Source organism: Schistocerca gregaria, chromosome 3 (assembly GCF_023897955.1).
Source record: "Schistocerca gregaria isolate iqSchGreg1 chromosome 3, iqSchGreg1.2, whole genome shotgun sequence".
NCBI classification, from domain to species: domain Eukaryota; kingdom Metazoa; phylum Arthropoda; class Insecta; order Orthoptera; family Acrididae; genus Schistocerca; species Schistocerca gregaria.
The window spans coordinates 84,740,546-84,758,409 of record NC_064922.1 but is presented as its reverse complement, the minus strand read 5'-3'; the positions used below and the strand labels follow the sequence as shown (position 1 = coordinate 84,758,409).

General features: G+C 45.3%; 1 protein-coding gene across 6 annotated transcripts in view; it reads left to right on the top strand.

Moving 5' to 3' along the window:
* LOC126354686 (collagen alpha-1(XVIII) chain-like) overlaps positions 1-17,864 on the top strand; it is a 2,024,079-nt gene that overhangs the window by 1,573,867 nt on the left and 432,348 nt on the right. The gene's annotated exons all lie outside the window — the stretch shown is intronic.

Below are 17,864 nucleotides of genomic sequence, written 5' to 3'. Positions count from 1 at the left end.
TTCCATACGCTCTTTTCTTTCTCGATTCTGCGCAGACCCTCCCCATTCCCTATCTTATCAGTCCATGTAATGGTTCAGTATCCTTCTACAGCAGCAGATCTCAAACCTTCTGTTCCGGTTTTCCCACAGTCCATCATTCACCACCACACCATGCTGTGCTCCAAACGTACTTTCTCGGAAATTTCTTCCTTACATGAATTCCTACATACGGTTGACGCTAAGAGACTTTTTTCCGAGGAAAACCCGCTATACCTATGATGGTTTACTTCTTATATCAGTCATGCCTAATTTTCGTAATTTTAGTCCAGAGCCAGCATAATTCCTTCACTATGTTAAATTTATCACTGGTCTAATCCACCACTCCTCATTACTTTCGCTTTTGTTCGGTTTACTCTCAATCCACAGTGTGCAGCCATTCAATTAGTTCATCAGGCTCTGGAGCTCCTCCTCATTTCCACTGATTGTAGCAACGTCACCAGCGTGCTTTAACGGTAATATTATAGCGGGACTGTCTCTCTCCAGGAAGTTAATGATGCATTTCTCTCATTTATTGATAGTCTGAGGAAGTGTATGACAGATTTTATTGAGAACAGTTATTGATAGTAAGTCACAAAGAGTAAGGATTATTAACGAAGTTATTACTAATTTCAAGCAACTTTGAATACACTCGGTTTTAGCCGTGTTTCTCGTGCCATTACACGACATTGAGTGTTTCACACTGAAACCTTAAAGCGAACAGAACGCGGCGCGAATAATAATACCGAAAGCAAATTAGCAAGTATATCGAAGCATCGACTGGGCTCCACTGTACCTGTAGCACAGCCTAGACCGCCACGCACTAAACTCTCGCGCCGAGAAACAACTCGTAATGACATTTTTCAGTCTACAGTGGACTGTGTGCTAGTATGAAACTACCTGGCATGTTAAAACTGTGTGCCTCGCCGAGACTCGAACTCGAGACCTTTGCCTTTCGCGGGCAAGTGGTTTACCGGCAGTGCCACCCAAGCACGACTTACGACCCAACCTGGAGCACGCAATGTTCAGCTGTCGTGGAACAGCTCGTGCACTGCTTCGAGCTCGCACATTACGCACAGCCTTCTCAGCCGTGGCAACAGAAATTTCTTCAACAATTTGTGGCGCAGTTGTCTATCGCACTCTCCCAAGACCAATTCCAAAACCGTCAGTTAATTGGAATTTCCGAATCATATTCTTCAGCCACTGGACCTGGCCGTATTCGTTGAGTGCGTCGGTACTCGCGACTGCCAGCAGCAGTGTTATACAGTTATACAGTTTCATGAGTAAGGCCCCGCACACCTTGGTCAGACCCACGTTGCTGTGATGCTTGTGTTTCCACTCTTCGTCGCTGGAACAGCAAGTCACGACTCTAACACTACTAACAATGTAAATTCTGCAGCTCGAAATCTGAGCATCATTTAAAAAATTTTGGGTATAAAAATGGTTTACATGGCTCTGAGCACTATGGGACTTAACACCTGAGATCATCAGTCCCCTAGAACTTAGAACTACTTAAACCTAACTAACCTAAGGACAGCACACACATCCATGCCCGAGGCAGGATTATAACCTGCGACCGTAGCAGTCACGCGGTTCCGGACTGAAGCGCCTAGAACCGCTCAGCCACGGCGGCCGGCAGTTGGATATACATGTTACATACATTTGTCTACCTACACTGGCACAAACAGCGAAAGTTTAATTATATCCATCCTGTATATAAAAGGAAATGTTCTGACTGGTTCACTGACTGATCATCGCCCAGACCAAACCGCTAAGGAAATTGAAATTTGGAGAGGGTGTTGACCTTATAGAATAGGCACCGTTTAAGAAGAGGGGTCTGTTGCTTTTTGCTTGCTTATTCTTTAACTGAGAGAACTGTGTGAGGTGAAATGGCAAGTTTAATGTCGCAATAATTTTCACCACATTACAGCTTTTTACACAGTTTTCAAGTCGCCAACATAAAAACAGCGCAATGGATAACGCATGTTGCCAACATCAAAAAGTGAAATAAGTTTATAAACAACAATGTCAAATATTAACTCTCTGAAAGAACATTAATCTTAAGCACAATATTATGAAAGTTTAATTGGAAGTTTCTTTACAAAATCGCTCTTACACTACATTATGATGTTGGTCAGTACTACGAAAATCGTCCAATTCCGGTTTAAGGTTCGGTACAATTTAGGATGACAAGTCTACGGTGGATGGTTAGTCAAGTGACAAATTTGAGCGCAAGATTACCCAAGGCCACTCTATTTCACACTGGACGCAAGCTGGTGAACCAATGAAGTTTATGCCTCTGCTGGTGGTATTTGCCTTAAGCTGCGACGTGCTGCTGTCTGCAAGGCCGCGCTCTCCCACTGAAATTCCTATAAAACTAAGCTGGACTTTGCTGAACTTTCCAGCAGAAACTTTCCATCTGTTTCTCATTATGCCAGAAAACGAGTACACAGCCCTAGTCTTATTATGTGACGATATACACGCGCATGGTTGGAGCAGCGTGCATATTATAGTGCCCTCTCAGTTCTCGAAAGAACAATTAACTAATAGGGCTGGTTCGTTTCTCCACAGTTAGAGCTAAACGTTGCTACAGCTAATTTTAGCTGGAGTGCAGCCGCTGTGAACCCAATGCTCACACCAATTTCTTCTCTACGTCGTACGGAGCATTAAGCGCTCCCTTCTGCACTTGACGCCAGTTCGGAGAAGAATCCACTCAAAATTTTGCTCTTGTCCTCTCATGGCAGAACTGCTTCCCTCCACTTGGGTTCCATTTTCACGTCACGGCTTTTTTCCACCAATAGGAGCGTTCCTCTTACTTCGTAGAAACCAACCTCAACCAATCGCAACGTCCCTTCTATCAAACTGCATCGAAACTTCAGTAGTTTCCTCCTTCCTAGTGAGTTTCCGCCAATCGGAAGTTATGTGCCCGTTCTAGACGCCTAAAGTACACTGACCTTTCCGTGTGTCGCACTCAGTGGACGAAAATGCGCCACTTGCTTTTGTTCGTATCCCGTTGGAATTTCGAAACGCAGTTTTCTAAAGCTTCTTCTCTGCCCTTCTACCGATGCCCTCGCTAGGTGGCCCTCCAGCTTGAATCACCTGGCCCGGGGACGCTGTCCTCTTTCCTGCCACCCCTTTATGTGGTCTCAAAACTAAAAGCAACTCGACTCCCATTCCCGGTTCTACCTTCTGCTCAAAGATATGCATTGTATAGGAATGGTGTGTTAATTACTGTTGATTGAGTGCCATACCTTTTTGGATTACATATTGATAGGCAAATGTTCTTATAACTGTCGATTTACATTAGGTGTCATCTTCACCTTCTCATTGCGATTTGTAAAGGTCTCATGTAGGGTGCGAATCTGACCATTTATTCTGCCACCTTACAAGTTTTCAAATCATACCCCTAATGCGGGGAATAAGGGATGAAACTTTTTTTAAAGTGTTGCTAGTAAGACAATTTGCAACATAGAACTACAGGAAGTGGTATTTAGTTTCTCACTTCGACATAAAAAACTACATCTTTCATCATTTTTGGGAATGCAACCCCTAAGGGTTAGAAATAGTTCGTCACAGCTTCTTTAAATAAATCTTTATTAAAGAACAAGCTACACCTATGAATATTTGTGTTTGGCACCTGGGTTAGAAAAAAATGGTTCAAATGGCTCTGAGCACTATGGGACACAACATCTGAGGTCATCAGTCCCCTAGAACTTAGAACTACTTAAACTTAACTAACCTAAGGACATCACACACATCCGTGCCCGAGGCAGGATTCGAACCTGCGACCGTAGCGGTCACGCGGTTCCAAACTGAAGCGCCTAGAACCGCATGGCCACACCGGCCGGCCTCGGTTAGAATTTAAAAGATATGTGTTTCAGCGTTTTTGGAAATTTAACACCTAAAGGGGTGAAATAAGGGAGGAAAAGGTTTATGAAAATATTTATTACGAAAGCAGAATCACGTTTGGTTACAAGTACACTTGGAAAAGACCATGCGTCCCAGGCCTTAATTAGCTTGAGAAGTTTCGAAGATGTTACAACTTGTGAACTAAAGCAAAGAAAGCTATTTAACAGTTAACACGCAAATTGGCTTCGTCAGAATAACATCGAAAAAGAAACGTATCTTTAATACATTAATTTTCCTGTGGCCATAATATATGTGTGTAAAATTATTTTTGTTGTTGTTATTACGCAGTCTAATCATTATTGACGAAATACAAACAATGTTTAAATGCAATTCCATGTACGGTTTGTGATAGAGAATGCCGTGCCAAGTGTCGGACTGGCTCTAACATCTGTAGAGCTACTTATCCGATTTCTCTCTTTCTTCTAATAACTCGCTACACGAAATTAAATTAAAACCGTTGGGACACTTTAATTATGCAAAGACTCACAGCCGTGTAAAGGTCTGTAGATTTACAAGTGAGCAATGCGTGCAAGAACACACAAAGTCAATTACAGGAAAATACAAAAGATCTCTGCGGAACGTATAGCCAACGCGGGGAAAGCAGCGGGCGCTGGGCTAGTTCTCCTGAGCATTTACAAACATCTTGCACCATTTCACAGTGCTGAACGCTTTTTGTAGGTCGAAAATTCTATGAAGTTGTCTTTCGATCTCGTAAGGGCAACACTGGAACTGTCTGTCTGGTGCCTTTACCTTTCAAAAAGCGAAACTGATTGTCATCTTGCAGATCCTCAACTTTCTTTACGATTTTTCTTTACACTGTACTCGTCAGTAATGGGATAGTTCTCGCAGTTGTGCGCCTTTGGTATCTTCGTAACCGTATGGATATCTCTTCAATAATTTCTTGAAACGTGCCTAGCCGCTAGTGCTCCACAAGCTACGGGATTTTTTATTATACCTTCCTCAAAGTTGATCTCTTGTACAACTTTTTGTCTTTTCCTACAGTTGCCAGTTTCTCTTAACCATCTTTGAACTTGTTATCTTAAAAAGTATTTAGGTCTTATTGCCTTTTCTGTAAGTCTCTCGACTTTGAAAAAATGGAGGAGGATCGACTACGTCACAGCTGCATCTTCCATTATAGTTCATGAGTATACTGAAAAATTGAGAATGGAAGGTTAGATTTCGACATTCCAACTCACGAAATGCTATTCTCAGTGCTTGCGTAGGAAGTTTCCAAATTCTTGAAATAGCGAAAGGAATAGATTTTAATTTAACATATCTAAAGCATCTTCGTTTTTTCCAACGACATTGTATTGTTCGTTTCCAATGCAGATAATCTTCAAAGAAATGGAGGAACTTAATAGCGAAAACTGAAAAATAAAAATGAGTTCTAAGATGGAAATAATATTTATCCAATAGTACAAATTAATAATGAAGCCATAGAAAGATTTGATGACTATTTTTCTTTTTTAAATTTTAGATTTATCATCGCGTGCAAACTGGAGTTTCAAATGTACTTGAAATGAAAATTATACAGTCAGTGTATTATTAGGAAGTACAAGAGTGAAACATGGATTTATGGTGCAAAAACCGGTAAAATTAAGAGTCGCTGATTGATCAGCTGAGAGATGCGTGTCGGGAGTTGCTAGGAGAAGGAATTAAAAAAAAAAGAAAAAAGAAAAAAAAAGTGGTGACCGACCAGAATGATGGACGCCATTACCACGGCAAGGAAGCTAAAATAGAAGCGGGAGGGAGTGTAGCCACCGGATGCTTAGTAGACGGGCTGAGAATGTCGTTTGCTGCGTTACGAGAGATGAGAGCGAGACCGTGACCTAATTCGAAGTGGGGCGCAGGTGGCATCAGAAACCGTACAGAGACGACGTGTGTGGATCAAGTCTAGGCCTGTGTCCGGCGGCTGGTGAGTCACCTGTTAAGTACGCCAGCTTTTCCGTAGAGGCCCTCGCTGACAGGTTGCAGCTTCCTCCCATTTGGTGGCACCTGGCAATCGCTTCCTGAAAGTGTGCCGTTCGCCAAAATGGAAATCTTTTACTTATCCGTCGAAAAGAAGTGTGTGTGTCTCGCCAGCTCATAAGTGCAACGACACCCGTTAATTGATAAAGAAGCTTAATGTAATATAGAATTGGAAGGAAAATCAGTATTGACCGTATTTTGTTGTTTTATTGTCAGCGAAATCGATTTTCGGTCACTTAGTGACTATCCTCAGTGCTGTAATATACAATTAAAATTGGTAGGCACTGGTATCAAGCTATAACCATAAGCTGAGAGTGATCACATAAATTGAGTGATGTGATCGCCCTGAGCTTGTGGTTATAGCTTGATACCAGTGCCTACCAATTTTAATTGTATATTACAGCACTGAGGATTTTGCTGACAATAAAACAACAAAATACGGTGAATGCTGATTTTCCTTCCAATTCTATTCACTATTTGGTCGTGGTACACAACACGCCATGCAGCCGCTAGTCAATTAATGTAAAATGTCAGTTTCCACTGTGCAGAGCCGGTCCGGCTTCTAGTCTAGGAGACTGGAAGTTTGGAGATATGAGCCGGCTGGAGCTGCGATGGCCTGTGGCAAGTGACAGCAGAATACCGCAGCAGGAAGAGTCTTTCCCGCGTAAGGTACCGGTCCGGTCCGACAAGCAGGTGTATCCGGTCGGGACAGTCGATCGGGGACTCGTCACTTTCGTGCCGTTCGTACGCTGCGCGTGGAGACGGCACTACAAGTGAATGCGGGCCGCCTGAGCCGGGTCTCGGCCCCTTCTGGTGGCTGGCTGCCAGGGCTCTGTCTACCTGTTGCTATCTCGGCTGCCTGCCTGAGTGACGTAATCAACCGACGGCCGAGGCGCACCAGGAAGGCGACAGATAGGCCGCCTGACGCGTCTGTTTGCCCTAACGCGTCACGAGGTCTACAGGCTGGAACGGCCTCTGAGGTGCCACCCACTCCCCACCTCCCACACTCACGTGGCTCAGCCTCATTATCGGCTGACCCGATTAGTAACATTCTTAGAGGCTACAAAGATTTGTTTGTTTGTAGTTATTCGAAGCTGCCAACAGGCCAACCGTCGAGTAGTGACGTCATCGGATCGCTGCTACAGATCGTGGAGTCGCGCCCACGCGCGCTGTGGAGCTTGTTTGGGGCCTCCGCTGTCTCCTTTTTTTGGTATTAAGACCCACATCTTGCCTAATTGTACTTCTTTTCTTTTCTGTTAAAGGTTTTTTATCGTTTTTGGATTTATGTGGCGTATCTGTACACCCTAACATAATAAGGACTTTGCCGTGATAAAACTTTAGCGTCGGAGAATCACATTTGGTGGTGCCCCGATCCAAGTGTACGATCTGCTCCTGCCGATTTATCCGCGTTGCTCAGACAATTTCTCTTGTGTTCCGTAAGCCTGATGCTGATGTTTCTTTTAGTCACAACTCAAACATTGCGGTATTAGCAGTCGCCGATTTGGCAGTTTGGACAAAATAAACATTACATTTGAAACGTAATCAGCTACGTATTTATAGCTTCTGACGATGGTTCAAATGCCTCTGAGGACTATGGGACTTAACTTCTGTGGTCATCAGTCCCATAGAACTTAGAACTACTTAAATCTAGCTAACCTAAGGACAGAACACACTTCCGTGCCCGAGGCAGGATTCGAATTTGCGACCGTAGCGGTCGCTCGGTTCCAGACTGTAGCACCTAGAACCGCTCGGCCACTCTGGCCGGCCTCTGACGATGTATCCTGCAGAAGAAAGCGAAATACTGGACACTCAAACATGCATTAGACCATTGCGTAATGCTCAATAGCACCAAAGATACAAATACCGACCGCACAGGCCTGCATCGTACCATGTAGTAAGTCGATCCACGACGTTTCGGACTTAGACGAAACCTGTAAACGGATCATGGACACGTGTCCAGTGTCCAAGCAACCACAATGGCACCAAAATAGAGGACGTCGAGAGAAGTCTGCCGTACTGGATTCGGTCTTCCCACTTTGTTTCACTAAGAAAAACTGTGCAACGGGTCTTCTTTTCAAGCGTTCGATGATCGCTTAGATACTGAGTTAATCGGTCGTCGAACGGAACAGCAACTGAAGTAGCTGAGCAGAAGAAAGGTCGCCGTAGGATCTAGTGCGAGTCCCTTTACATGACGCAGAAGAACGCTCTCCCCTGACACTGACAGTAGCGTAAAAGCGTTTCGAAAAAAAAAAAAAAAATCCCGTTTTGAAGCCGGGTCGTGAGGGACAGCACACAACGTCACACCTATCCTGTTGACGTCAGCCTACTGTAGAAGTAGGCCTGTGCCCACGTGCTCTATTCGAGTCAAAGGACCTGTGCGCGGAAATCTAAAGTGTTTGAGTAGGGATCAACATGAATTCCGTAAACAATATTCTTGTGAAACTTAGCTCACTCTGCTCGTATATTAAGTTTAGATCCAGAAACGCAAATATGAGTTTCTGTAGCACGAGAGTGTCATTATGACTATATTAAGGGCCTGCTAGCAGAAGCAACTCAGCACGACTATCAGAACGAGAAGATATCATCAATTATTCTGTGATTAATTTTGGGCTTATCGCAAGGATTTGTCGTGGGACCGTTACCATTCACGAGATACATAAATGACCTGCTGGGCATATTCAGAAGGTCCGTGAGACCTTTCAAGCTGAGCCACAATGCAAGCAGGAGGACAGGTGCTTGGAGCAGCGAGTCACAACTGACGCCAAACATAAATAAACTGACTGTATTGCGTACAAATGGGCGGAAAGTCCCATTATAATTACATCTTACTACTGGCGGTCGGGCACGAGAAATAACAGCAGTCACGTCATAGATAGCAGGATGTGTCGGGAACGAATTAAAGTGAAGAAATATCGTAACATAACTGTATGGCAGGCGGATGCCACCTTACAAAAAGCCGCTTTCGACCGCTTCTCGAGTGTTACTAGTCAATGTGAAACGCTTACTGGCTAGGTTTACAAGGCGAACAACTTTACGGAGCTACTCAGCAAACTCCAGTAGCAGAAGCTGCAACACTAAGCGGTGTGTATCGCGGACTGGTTTAGTTTTCATGTTCACGAGCGTTCCTTTCCAAGATTACTTCCTGCCACGCAGATGCCGTGGAATGGTGGCGACAGTAAAATCTGAGATATTCGAAGAAAGGCGGGGGCCCGTCAGTTTTAGAAGTTATTTTCATGGACTAAACTTACATGCGTAGAACATAAAAGGGAAAGTTGGCAGAGTTACTAGAATCTCCTTCCGTCTCCCTCCGTAGGCTGGTTTGGACCAGACTAACGTAACTGTGGAATGCCAGTACCTTTAATTTTTATTTCTTCATTGTAACGACACAATTTGTATATTTACAGGGGCGAGTTACTAGACAAATTGCACAGCGTTTACACAATTGACGATAAAATTTCGTAAACAGTTTTGAGACCATGGCATCTATAAAAGTTGCATTATGGATTCGTTATTCTTTCAACGTGAATGACTTGCAAGATTCTGTTGTCATTGAGTAGAATAAGCACCCACAGTTGGGATTATGTAGCAATTGTTCGAGACTCTGAGACAGTGTGAATTTGCACACTGACTGACAACAGATCTCCCAACACTACCTTCGTACGAATAGACTGTGGAAGATATTTAGAAATACTTTGTTATAGGTTGTGCAAAGATCTGTGCATAATGTAAGTCGTATGCAGTTTGTCATTGCCATTTTCGTAGATTTAAGGTATTCTGGAGAGAAGCAAATGTCACATATTTATCGTTTGAGAAGCTGGGTTCCAACAGTTTTAATTTCCATAGCATACCTTCCATTATGTCTTGCGCTATAAATATTTTAAGGCCGTAATTTGGAGTGCGGCTGCACCTGCTGGCTGGCTAGACTGGGAGGTGAGTGGCGGGATAGCGACCGAGGGGTGGTACGCCAAATCCTGAAACACACTACAGGAAAGCACAGGTGACACAGTTTGTAGTCTTACGTTCTACTCTGGCGTCACTAGCAGTAAGCATGGGGGCGGGGGGGGGGGGGGAGGGGGAGGCTACAAAACCCTGGTCGTCACGTTTCAACACGTTAGTTCAGAGTGGTCACTCTTTAGATAGATTTTCTACGTATCCTTTCTCCATACCTGCATTAGTGGTCTTTTCTCCGCGTACATCGGCTCTCGCAGAATTAAGCTGTTACGAGGAGAAAACTTCCTACTGTTAAAATGTTTCTTTTCGTCATATTGAGCTTTTCTGTTGCACGTACAGTGATTATCTGATTTCGCTTTTACAAAGGTATTCCATAGATCAGATATTGCAGCCAACGCGATATTACTGAATTTACGTTTATACGAGATTTATTAGTAATTATTTGTATATATCACCGTAAAAATAAAGAGTAAGAATTCGCAACTTGCGCTATGTTATTTAAAATTGCTTTAATCGCGGCAAAATTGTATTGCTGTTTATGTAAGCTTACGTAAAAATAATTCTGCAGGAATATTTAATAACTTTCCAACCTTTTTTCTGATATCTTTTTTAAATCTGCAAATAGCTCTTTCACATGGCACAAAAAGTAAGTCCAGTTGTTGATGATAGTGTTTGCTACTCCAGTAACAGTTGGACTCCGTGAATTTTGTATTATGGGCATTATGCCGTGGCCAAGGCACAAATCTGTGCCTGGATTTTCGTCTCGTCATCAAAAACGTCATCCAACGCCATCAAAAACCATAAATAGTTAGAGTTTCAAACTAAAACAAGTTAAGCAAGCTGACCAGTTTACACCTGCCCACGCAAGGGCTGTGCCGTGATGACGTCACAGAAGCAAAACATCGCGGAGTGGCGCCTATGCACTTCAGTCTGGAACAGCGCGACCGCTACGGTCGCAGGTTCGAATCCTGCCTCGGGCATGGATGTGTGTGATGTCCTTAGGTTAGTTAGGTTTAAGTAGTTCTAACTTCTAGGGGAGTGATGACCTCTGATGTTAAGTCCCATAGTGCTCAGAGCCATTTGAACCATTTTTTGCGCATATGCGTGTTACGGAGCTCATAGTGAAGAAGAGCTGGCGCTGTTTGCTTTGTTTAGCAGTAACTGTAAGGCCCAAAACACTTTTAATTTCAGTCCTTTCTCTTTTCCGTTAGTTGTTGCTGTTGTGTTGAATATCTATGGCCTCTCTGTGCAACAGAGCGGTGAGATGATTCGACTTTGATAAAACCATAAATCAGAGAAACGAACGTGGTGAGTCCCTGGACCCAGTATACGATTTGTTTCTGCCGTATTATCAGTGTTGACCAGATGAGAGTTTTGTTGGCTTTAGCCGAGCGTTACTTTCTTTTTTGTAGCTGCTATGCGCACTTGACTGTATGTGTGCTTAGTAATCTACTGATGTCATCTGCGACATTCTTTACGAGTGAGAGGAAAACTGCACCTTTAGCTGGTTGTTTTCCAATACAAGTGCTAGATCATTTAGGATGTATTGCCCCGTTTCGCACGGTAGTCCTTTCTTCTGAACATGAGCGGGGTGGCGCAGTGGTTAGCACACTGAACTCGCAGTCGGGAGGACAACGGTTGAACCCCGTGCCCGGCTATCCGGATTTAGGTTTTCCGTGATTTCTCTAAACTGCTCCAGGAAAATACTGGGATGGTTCCTTTGAAAGGGCGCGGCTGATTTCCTTCCCCATCCTTCACATGATACGGGCTTGTGCTCCGTATCTAACGAACTCGATGTAGACGAGACGCGACACCCAATCTTCCTTCCTTCGATCCTTCTTCTGAACGTAGCATTTTATTTGATCGAGTTCTTCCTCCAAATACTGTGCTTCACAACACACGTCGGCGCGAATTATTTGCGATCTTAGGCAGCGATATGACGGCACCAAGGTACGAGGGTTGTGTGGATACTTATAAAGTGTAAGTCTGAAACTGCAATGGGATTTTTGCCGCATCTAACGGTGTATTCAGCATTAGTAACCGAAACTTCGTACACCGAGTTTTGCCTTGGGCACGGCAATATATTCGTAAAACAAAATTAGCCCCGTCTATTACTGGAACGGCAAATGTTGACAACTGGGCCATATGTCAGTTTAGTCGGCTGCGGTGGTCTCGCGGTTCTAGGCGCGCAGTCCGGAACCGTGCGACTGCTGCGGTCGCAGGTTCGAATCATGCCTCGGGCATGGATGTGTGTGATGTCCTTAGATTAGTTAGGTTTAAGTAGTTCTAAGTTCTAGGGGACTGATGACCACAGCAGTTGAGTCCCATAGTGCTCAGAGCCATTTGAACCATTTTTTTTTTTTTTTTTTTTTTTTTTGTCAGTTTAGTGGCGGACTGCGCGAAACACAAGGAACCAGACCTCCGCAGTATGAGGCAGCTGAGAAGATAACATACGGTACATATTCGCGTGGTTCAGTGGACTTTGTTTTGGCGTGACGTGTTCAGAAACAGGAATGGGGAACGCTGAAATGTTGTGAACGGCACGCCTTAGGCGTGGCGATCGCGAGGGACGCCGCCGGAGAAGGCGGCCTAAAATTACGTACTGACTGCTGCTGCTGCTCATTAGTTTAAAAGCATTTCGCTGTACCACGGTCGGTGGCCGTTTAATGGCTCTTCATGGTTCGTAAATTAGGTTACGGTGCTCTTTATGCCTGCCACAAGAGAGAGCGGTGCAAATGTATTGCCGCATAGACTTGCAATTACTTTCTTTTAGAAGCGTATTATAAAGTGTGCCGCGGTAAAATTGAGAAGGGAAGCCTATTCGGTGGTAGAGGGAATAAAATCCCACATTAACTTTGCGCTAATAATCTGATTTATCTTCGGTAACTCGAGAGAATTACTTAGTTCCAGTTGATTGTCTCGTACTTGAATTATTTGAGTTACTGTTTCATTTTATACACGGAAAAAACTGGTTTTCACAACGAGTGCAATACATTACGGAAACATTGACGTCGATCGTATTGTGTTCTCCGATCATTAACGAACTGACTGCCGTGGCGCCTTTGCGCGCTTTTTATTCGATCTTGTAGTGTAGCTTTACGCTGCGCCATATGCGATCGAAATCGATTAACACGGAAGAAAGGCACTGGTGTATCAGTACTTAATGTCGTACGTTCCGCGGATAAAAGTCGTGTACGTTGCAGGAGAAACATGATGGGCGGTCCAAGAACGTGTTCAGCCCGTGTTGCTCGAATTCCAAGTAGAGAATACCTTTGCAGCCGCGCTCGGCAGCATTCGTTTCTTCCACAGCACGGAACACTTATTCACTTCCGGCGGGTCGGGTACTAAAGTGTTGGTCCGCTGCCAGCGAAACGACCGACCGAGACGGAACTCGTCACGTCGTAACCCGGGTCCGTAGTCGAAGTCGCCAACACCCGCCGCACCGGGAACTGAGCCGGTTCGGCTCCGTCGGCGGCAGACATTCACACCGCCAGCAATGGCCGGCAGGCTGAGCACGGATGTTGGCGTAAGGTTCCTCGTCACCACACTTCGTGCTGATTCCGAACCTCTGCGCAGTGTGTCGCGCAGTGAGACAGTGTGGTGATGTCGGCAGTGCCCGAGATACTGTGAGCGCGACGAGCAGCTGGAGCGCGGAGGCGCCCCCGGTGCTGTTGCAGGGGGCAGGTCCCTCTCCGTTCCCTCATGACGGCAGCACGCCAACGTGGCACCACACTACCTACACCCACTACAATAACCTACACAGGTGCCGTTCGCCGTGAGAAAGAAACCCTTTCCTGAAGACCCATCTTAGCCTCCCAACCCAAGAATCCCCAACGAGCAGGCTGGTTTTCGACCACAACGTAACTGTTGCGACCAAGTACTGGCTTTAAAAACACATATCGAGAACGGTTATGAACGGAAACTTAAAACAGGTGTTGCATTTGTAGATTTAACCGATGCATACGATACTGTATGGAGGCATGGTCTTCTTAGCAAGATACCTTAGATTATCCCTTACCAGACCTTGTACAAATTACTAAGTGATATGCTAAGCAATAGAATCCTTGAAGTTCATGTAGAAGGAAAGAACCATTGTTTTAAACAACGGCTTGCCACAAGGTTCTGTATTGGCACCATTACTTTTCCATGTGTACACAAGCTACATACCAACAACAAATGCGCGGAAGTTCTGTTATGCAGATGACATGGCCCTGGCTGTGCAACATGAATGTTTTGACAATGTGAGAACTCCCTTAACCAAGACCTCGGAGTAATGGGTAATATTTAAAATCTTGGAGATTAATTCCTAACGCAATAAAGTCAGAAGTTACAATGTTTCATTTAAACAACCAACAGGCAACCCGATCCCTTGACGTTACCTTTGCTGGTAGAAAGTTAAAGAATAACCCAAACCTAATAGATACTGCTGCTAAGATACATACAAGAAATAATATTATTCAAAAGCTCGCCAATACTAGCTGGGGAGCTGTTGTACATACTCTGAAGATTTCTTCCGTAGCGCTGGTATACTCTGTTGTGGAATATTGCAGCCCTGTTTGGCTTAACAGCAGCCACACGTCTAAAGTGGATACTCAACTAAACAATATCATGAGAACCATAACTGAGACCATTAAATCCACCCCACTACCTTGGCTTCCTGTCTCTGCAGTATAGCACCACCACATCTTAGGCGGCAAACCGCCGTAGTTAATTAATGGCGTAAAATCTCCTCCAATACCAACCTTCCAATCCATCAGGACGTTGTCCCAAATCTTTCCCGACTAAGATCTAGAAGACCACCACGGAGAACAGCGCAAAACCGTATGGCTACGTCTTACAATGCTATGGATTCATAGAAAAATGAATGGTCACAGACCGGACTATCCAAGAACTAAAATAAAATATCACCTGGCGGAAACCTACCTGGTACAGACCTGCCAAGAAGAACTTAGGTTATACTCAATAGACTCAGAACTGGTCATGGCAGAAGTGACGAGATGCTCTGTAGATGGGGCATACGAGATTCACCACAGTGTGATTGTGGACATCCAGAGCAAACGATTAAGCAAATCATTCAGGAATGCCCTAAACGTGCGTTTAAAGTATCCATTCGAGAACATTATGCAGCCTCCCCTGCAGCCGTCGAGTGGATGGAAAACCTAGACATAGAACTTTAAAGAGACTCTATAAATTCCATATATGTGATTGCTGAATGACCTTATAGCAACAATTTCTATATGATAATTTTATCTTACCTATGACAAGATACCCTATTGTAACAACCTGCGTATGCCTACTTTATCCTTAACTGAATGTCCATAAGACGAGACATTATTTATGTGTTATAATGTATGTTGATTTTTTCTTTATCTGTCTGTATGTATTTAAACATGAAACCATTTGTACTTGAAAACCACATAAGCTAAATACACTCCTGGAAATGGAAAAAAGAACACATTAACACCGGTGTGTGAGACCCACCATACTTGCTACGGACACTACCAGAGGGCTGTACAAGCAATGATCACACGCACGGCACAGCGGACACACCAGGAACCGCGGTGTTGGCCGTCGAATGGCGCTAGCTGCGCAGCATTTGTGCACCGCCGCCGTCAGTGTCAGCCAGTTTGCCGTGGCATACGGAGCTCCATTGCAGTCTTTAACACTGGTAGCATGCCGCGACAGCGTGGACGTGAACCGTATGTGCAGTTGACTGACTTTGAGCGAGGGCGTATAGTGGGCATACGGGAGGCCGGGTGGACGTACCGCCGAATTGCTCAACACGTGGGGCGTGATGTCTCCACAGTACATCGATGTTGTCGCCAGTGGTCGGCGGAAGGTGCACGTGCCCATCGACCTGGGACCGGACCGCATCGACGCACGGATGCACGCCAAGACCGTAGGATCCTACGCAGTGCCGTAGGGGACCGCACCGCCACTTCCCAGCAAATTAGGGACACTGTTGCTCCTGGGGTATCGGCGAGGACCATTCGCAACCGTCTCCATGAAGCTGGGCTACGGTCCCGCACACCGTTAGGCCGTCTTCCGCTCACGCCCCAACATCGTGCAGCCCGCCTCCAGTTGTGTCGCGACAGGCGTGAATGGAGGGACGAATGGAGATGTGTCGTCTTCAGCGATGAGAGTCGCTTCTGCCTTGGTGCCAATGATGGTCGTATGCGTGTTTGGCGCCGTGCAGGTGAGCGCCACAATCAGGACTGCATACGACCGAGGCACACAGAGCCAACACCCAGCATCATGGTGTGGGGAGCGATCTCCTACACTGGCCGTACACCTCTGGTGATCGTCGAGGGGACACTGAATAGTGCACGGTACATCCAAACCGTCATGGAACCCATCGTTCTACCATTCCTAGACCGGCAAGGGAACTTGCTGTTCCAACAGGACAATGCACGTCCGCATGTATCCCGTGCCACCCAACGTGCTCTAGAAGGTGTAAGTCAACTACCCTGGCCAACAAGATCTCCGGATCTGTCCCCCATTGAGCATGTTTGGGACTGGATGAAGCGTCGTCTCACGCGGTCTGCACGTCCAGTACGAACGCTGGTCCAACTGAGGCGCCAGGTGGAAATGGCATGGCAAGCCGTTCCACATGACTACATCCAGCATCTCTACGATCGTCTCCATGGGAGAATAGCAGCCTGCATTGCTGCGAAAGGTGGATATACACTGTACTAGTGCCGACATTGTGCATGCTCTGTTGCCTGTGTCTATGTGCCTGTGGTTATGTCAGTGTGATCATGTGATGTATCTGACCCCAGGAATGTGTCAATAAAGTTTCCCCTTCTTGGGACAATGAATTCACGGTGTTCTTATTTCAATTTCCAGGAGTGTAAATAAATAAACCCAAGAATTCTGTACGCCTTTTTCTATTTTGTCAGAGCGTAAGAAGAGGGGTCGAGGTCGAGACACAGTCGCGAATTAGTAATGCACCAGAAACAGTCAACAATTCCTTAGCTATGCGAGCAGTATCTTTTTTTCTGTTTTGGACATAGATAGCAATCTGATCGTGAAGATGGGGTGTGACACAAATGCTTCACGCTGTCGTTGCTGCACAACACGTCCTCCAGTGGAGACGTGGCGAGACCACTGCCAGCGCGTGCAGCAGTCCCTCTGCCCGTGCTGCTCACAGGAATGGGACGGGGACGAACCTTAAACACGCCCTGTCGGTTTTAAAAACACGCTGCAACACATCCCTGTGCCACCCTCGTAACGTACACGGCCATTTTTAACCCTGTCAGACAGTAAAGCAAACGCTACCGTCTTTTTCCATTTGCGCGCTTATTTCTATTCTCATTACTCAGTCAGTCACATGTCTTTCTTTTCCTACGTCTACGTTACATGCGTTTTATCACATCCCTTTCTCCCATATCCGTTGCCGCTAGCGCTCATAGCTTAAATCTATCTACCAGTAACAGGTTGTAATTGTTGTACTTCCGGAGAACGAATGGAAATTGTGTTTTTGCTTCTCTTTTTGCAGTATAGTAGCTAGTGAACGGTTTATAATGTTGTACATTCTACATCTATATCTACATTCCTACTCCCCAAGCCACCTAACAGTGTGTGGCGGAGGGTACCTTGAGTACCTCTATCGGTTCTCCCTTCTATTTCAGTCTCGTATTGTTCGTGGAAAGAGGGACTGTCTGGTATGCCTCTGTGTGGTCTCTAATCTCTCTGATTTTATCCTCATGGTCTCTTCGCAAGATATACGTAGGAGGGAGCAATATACTGCTTGACTCCTCGGTGAAGGTATGTTCTCGAAACTTCAACAAAAGCCCGTACCGAGCCACTGAGCGTCTCTCCTGCAGAGACTTCCACTGGAGTTTTTATATCAACTCCGTAACGCTTTTGCGATTACTAAATGATCCTGTAACGAAGCGCGCTGCTCTCCGTTGGATCTTCTCTATCTCTTGTATCAACCCTATCTGGTACGGATCCCACACTGCTGAGCAGTATTCAAGCATTGGGCTAACAAGCGTACTGTAACCTACTTCCTTTGTTTT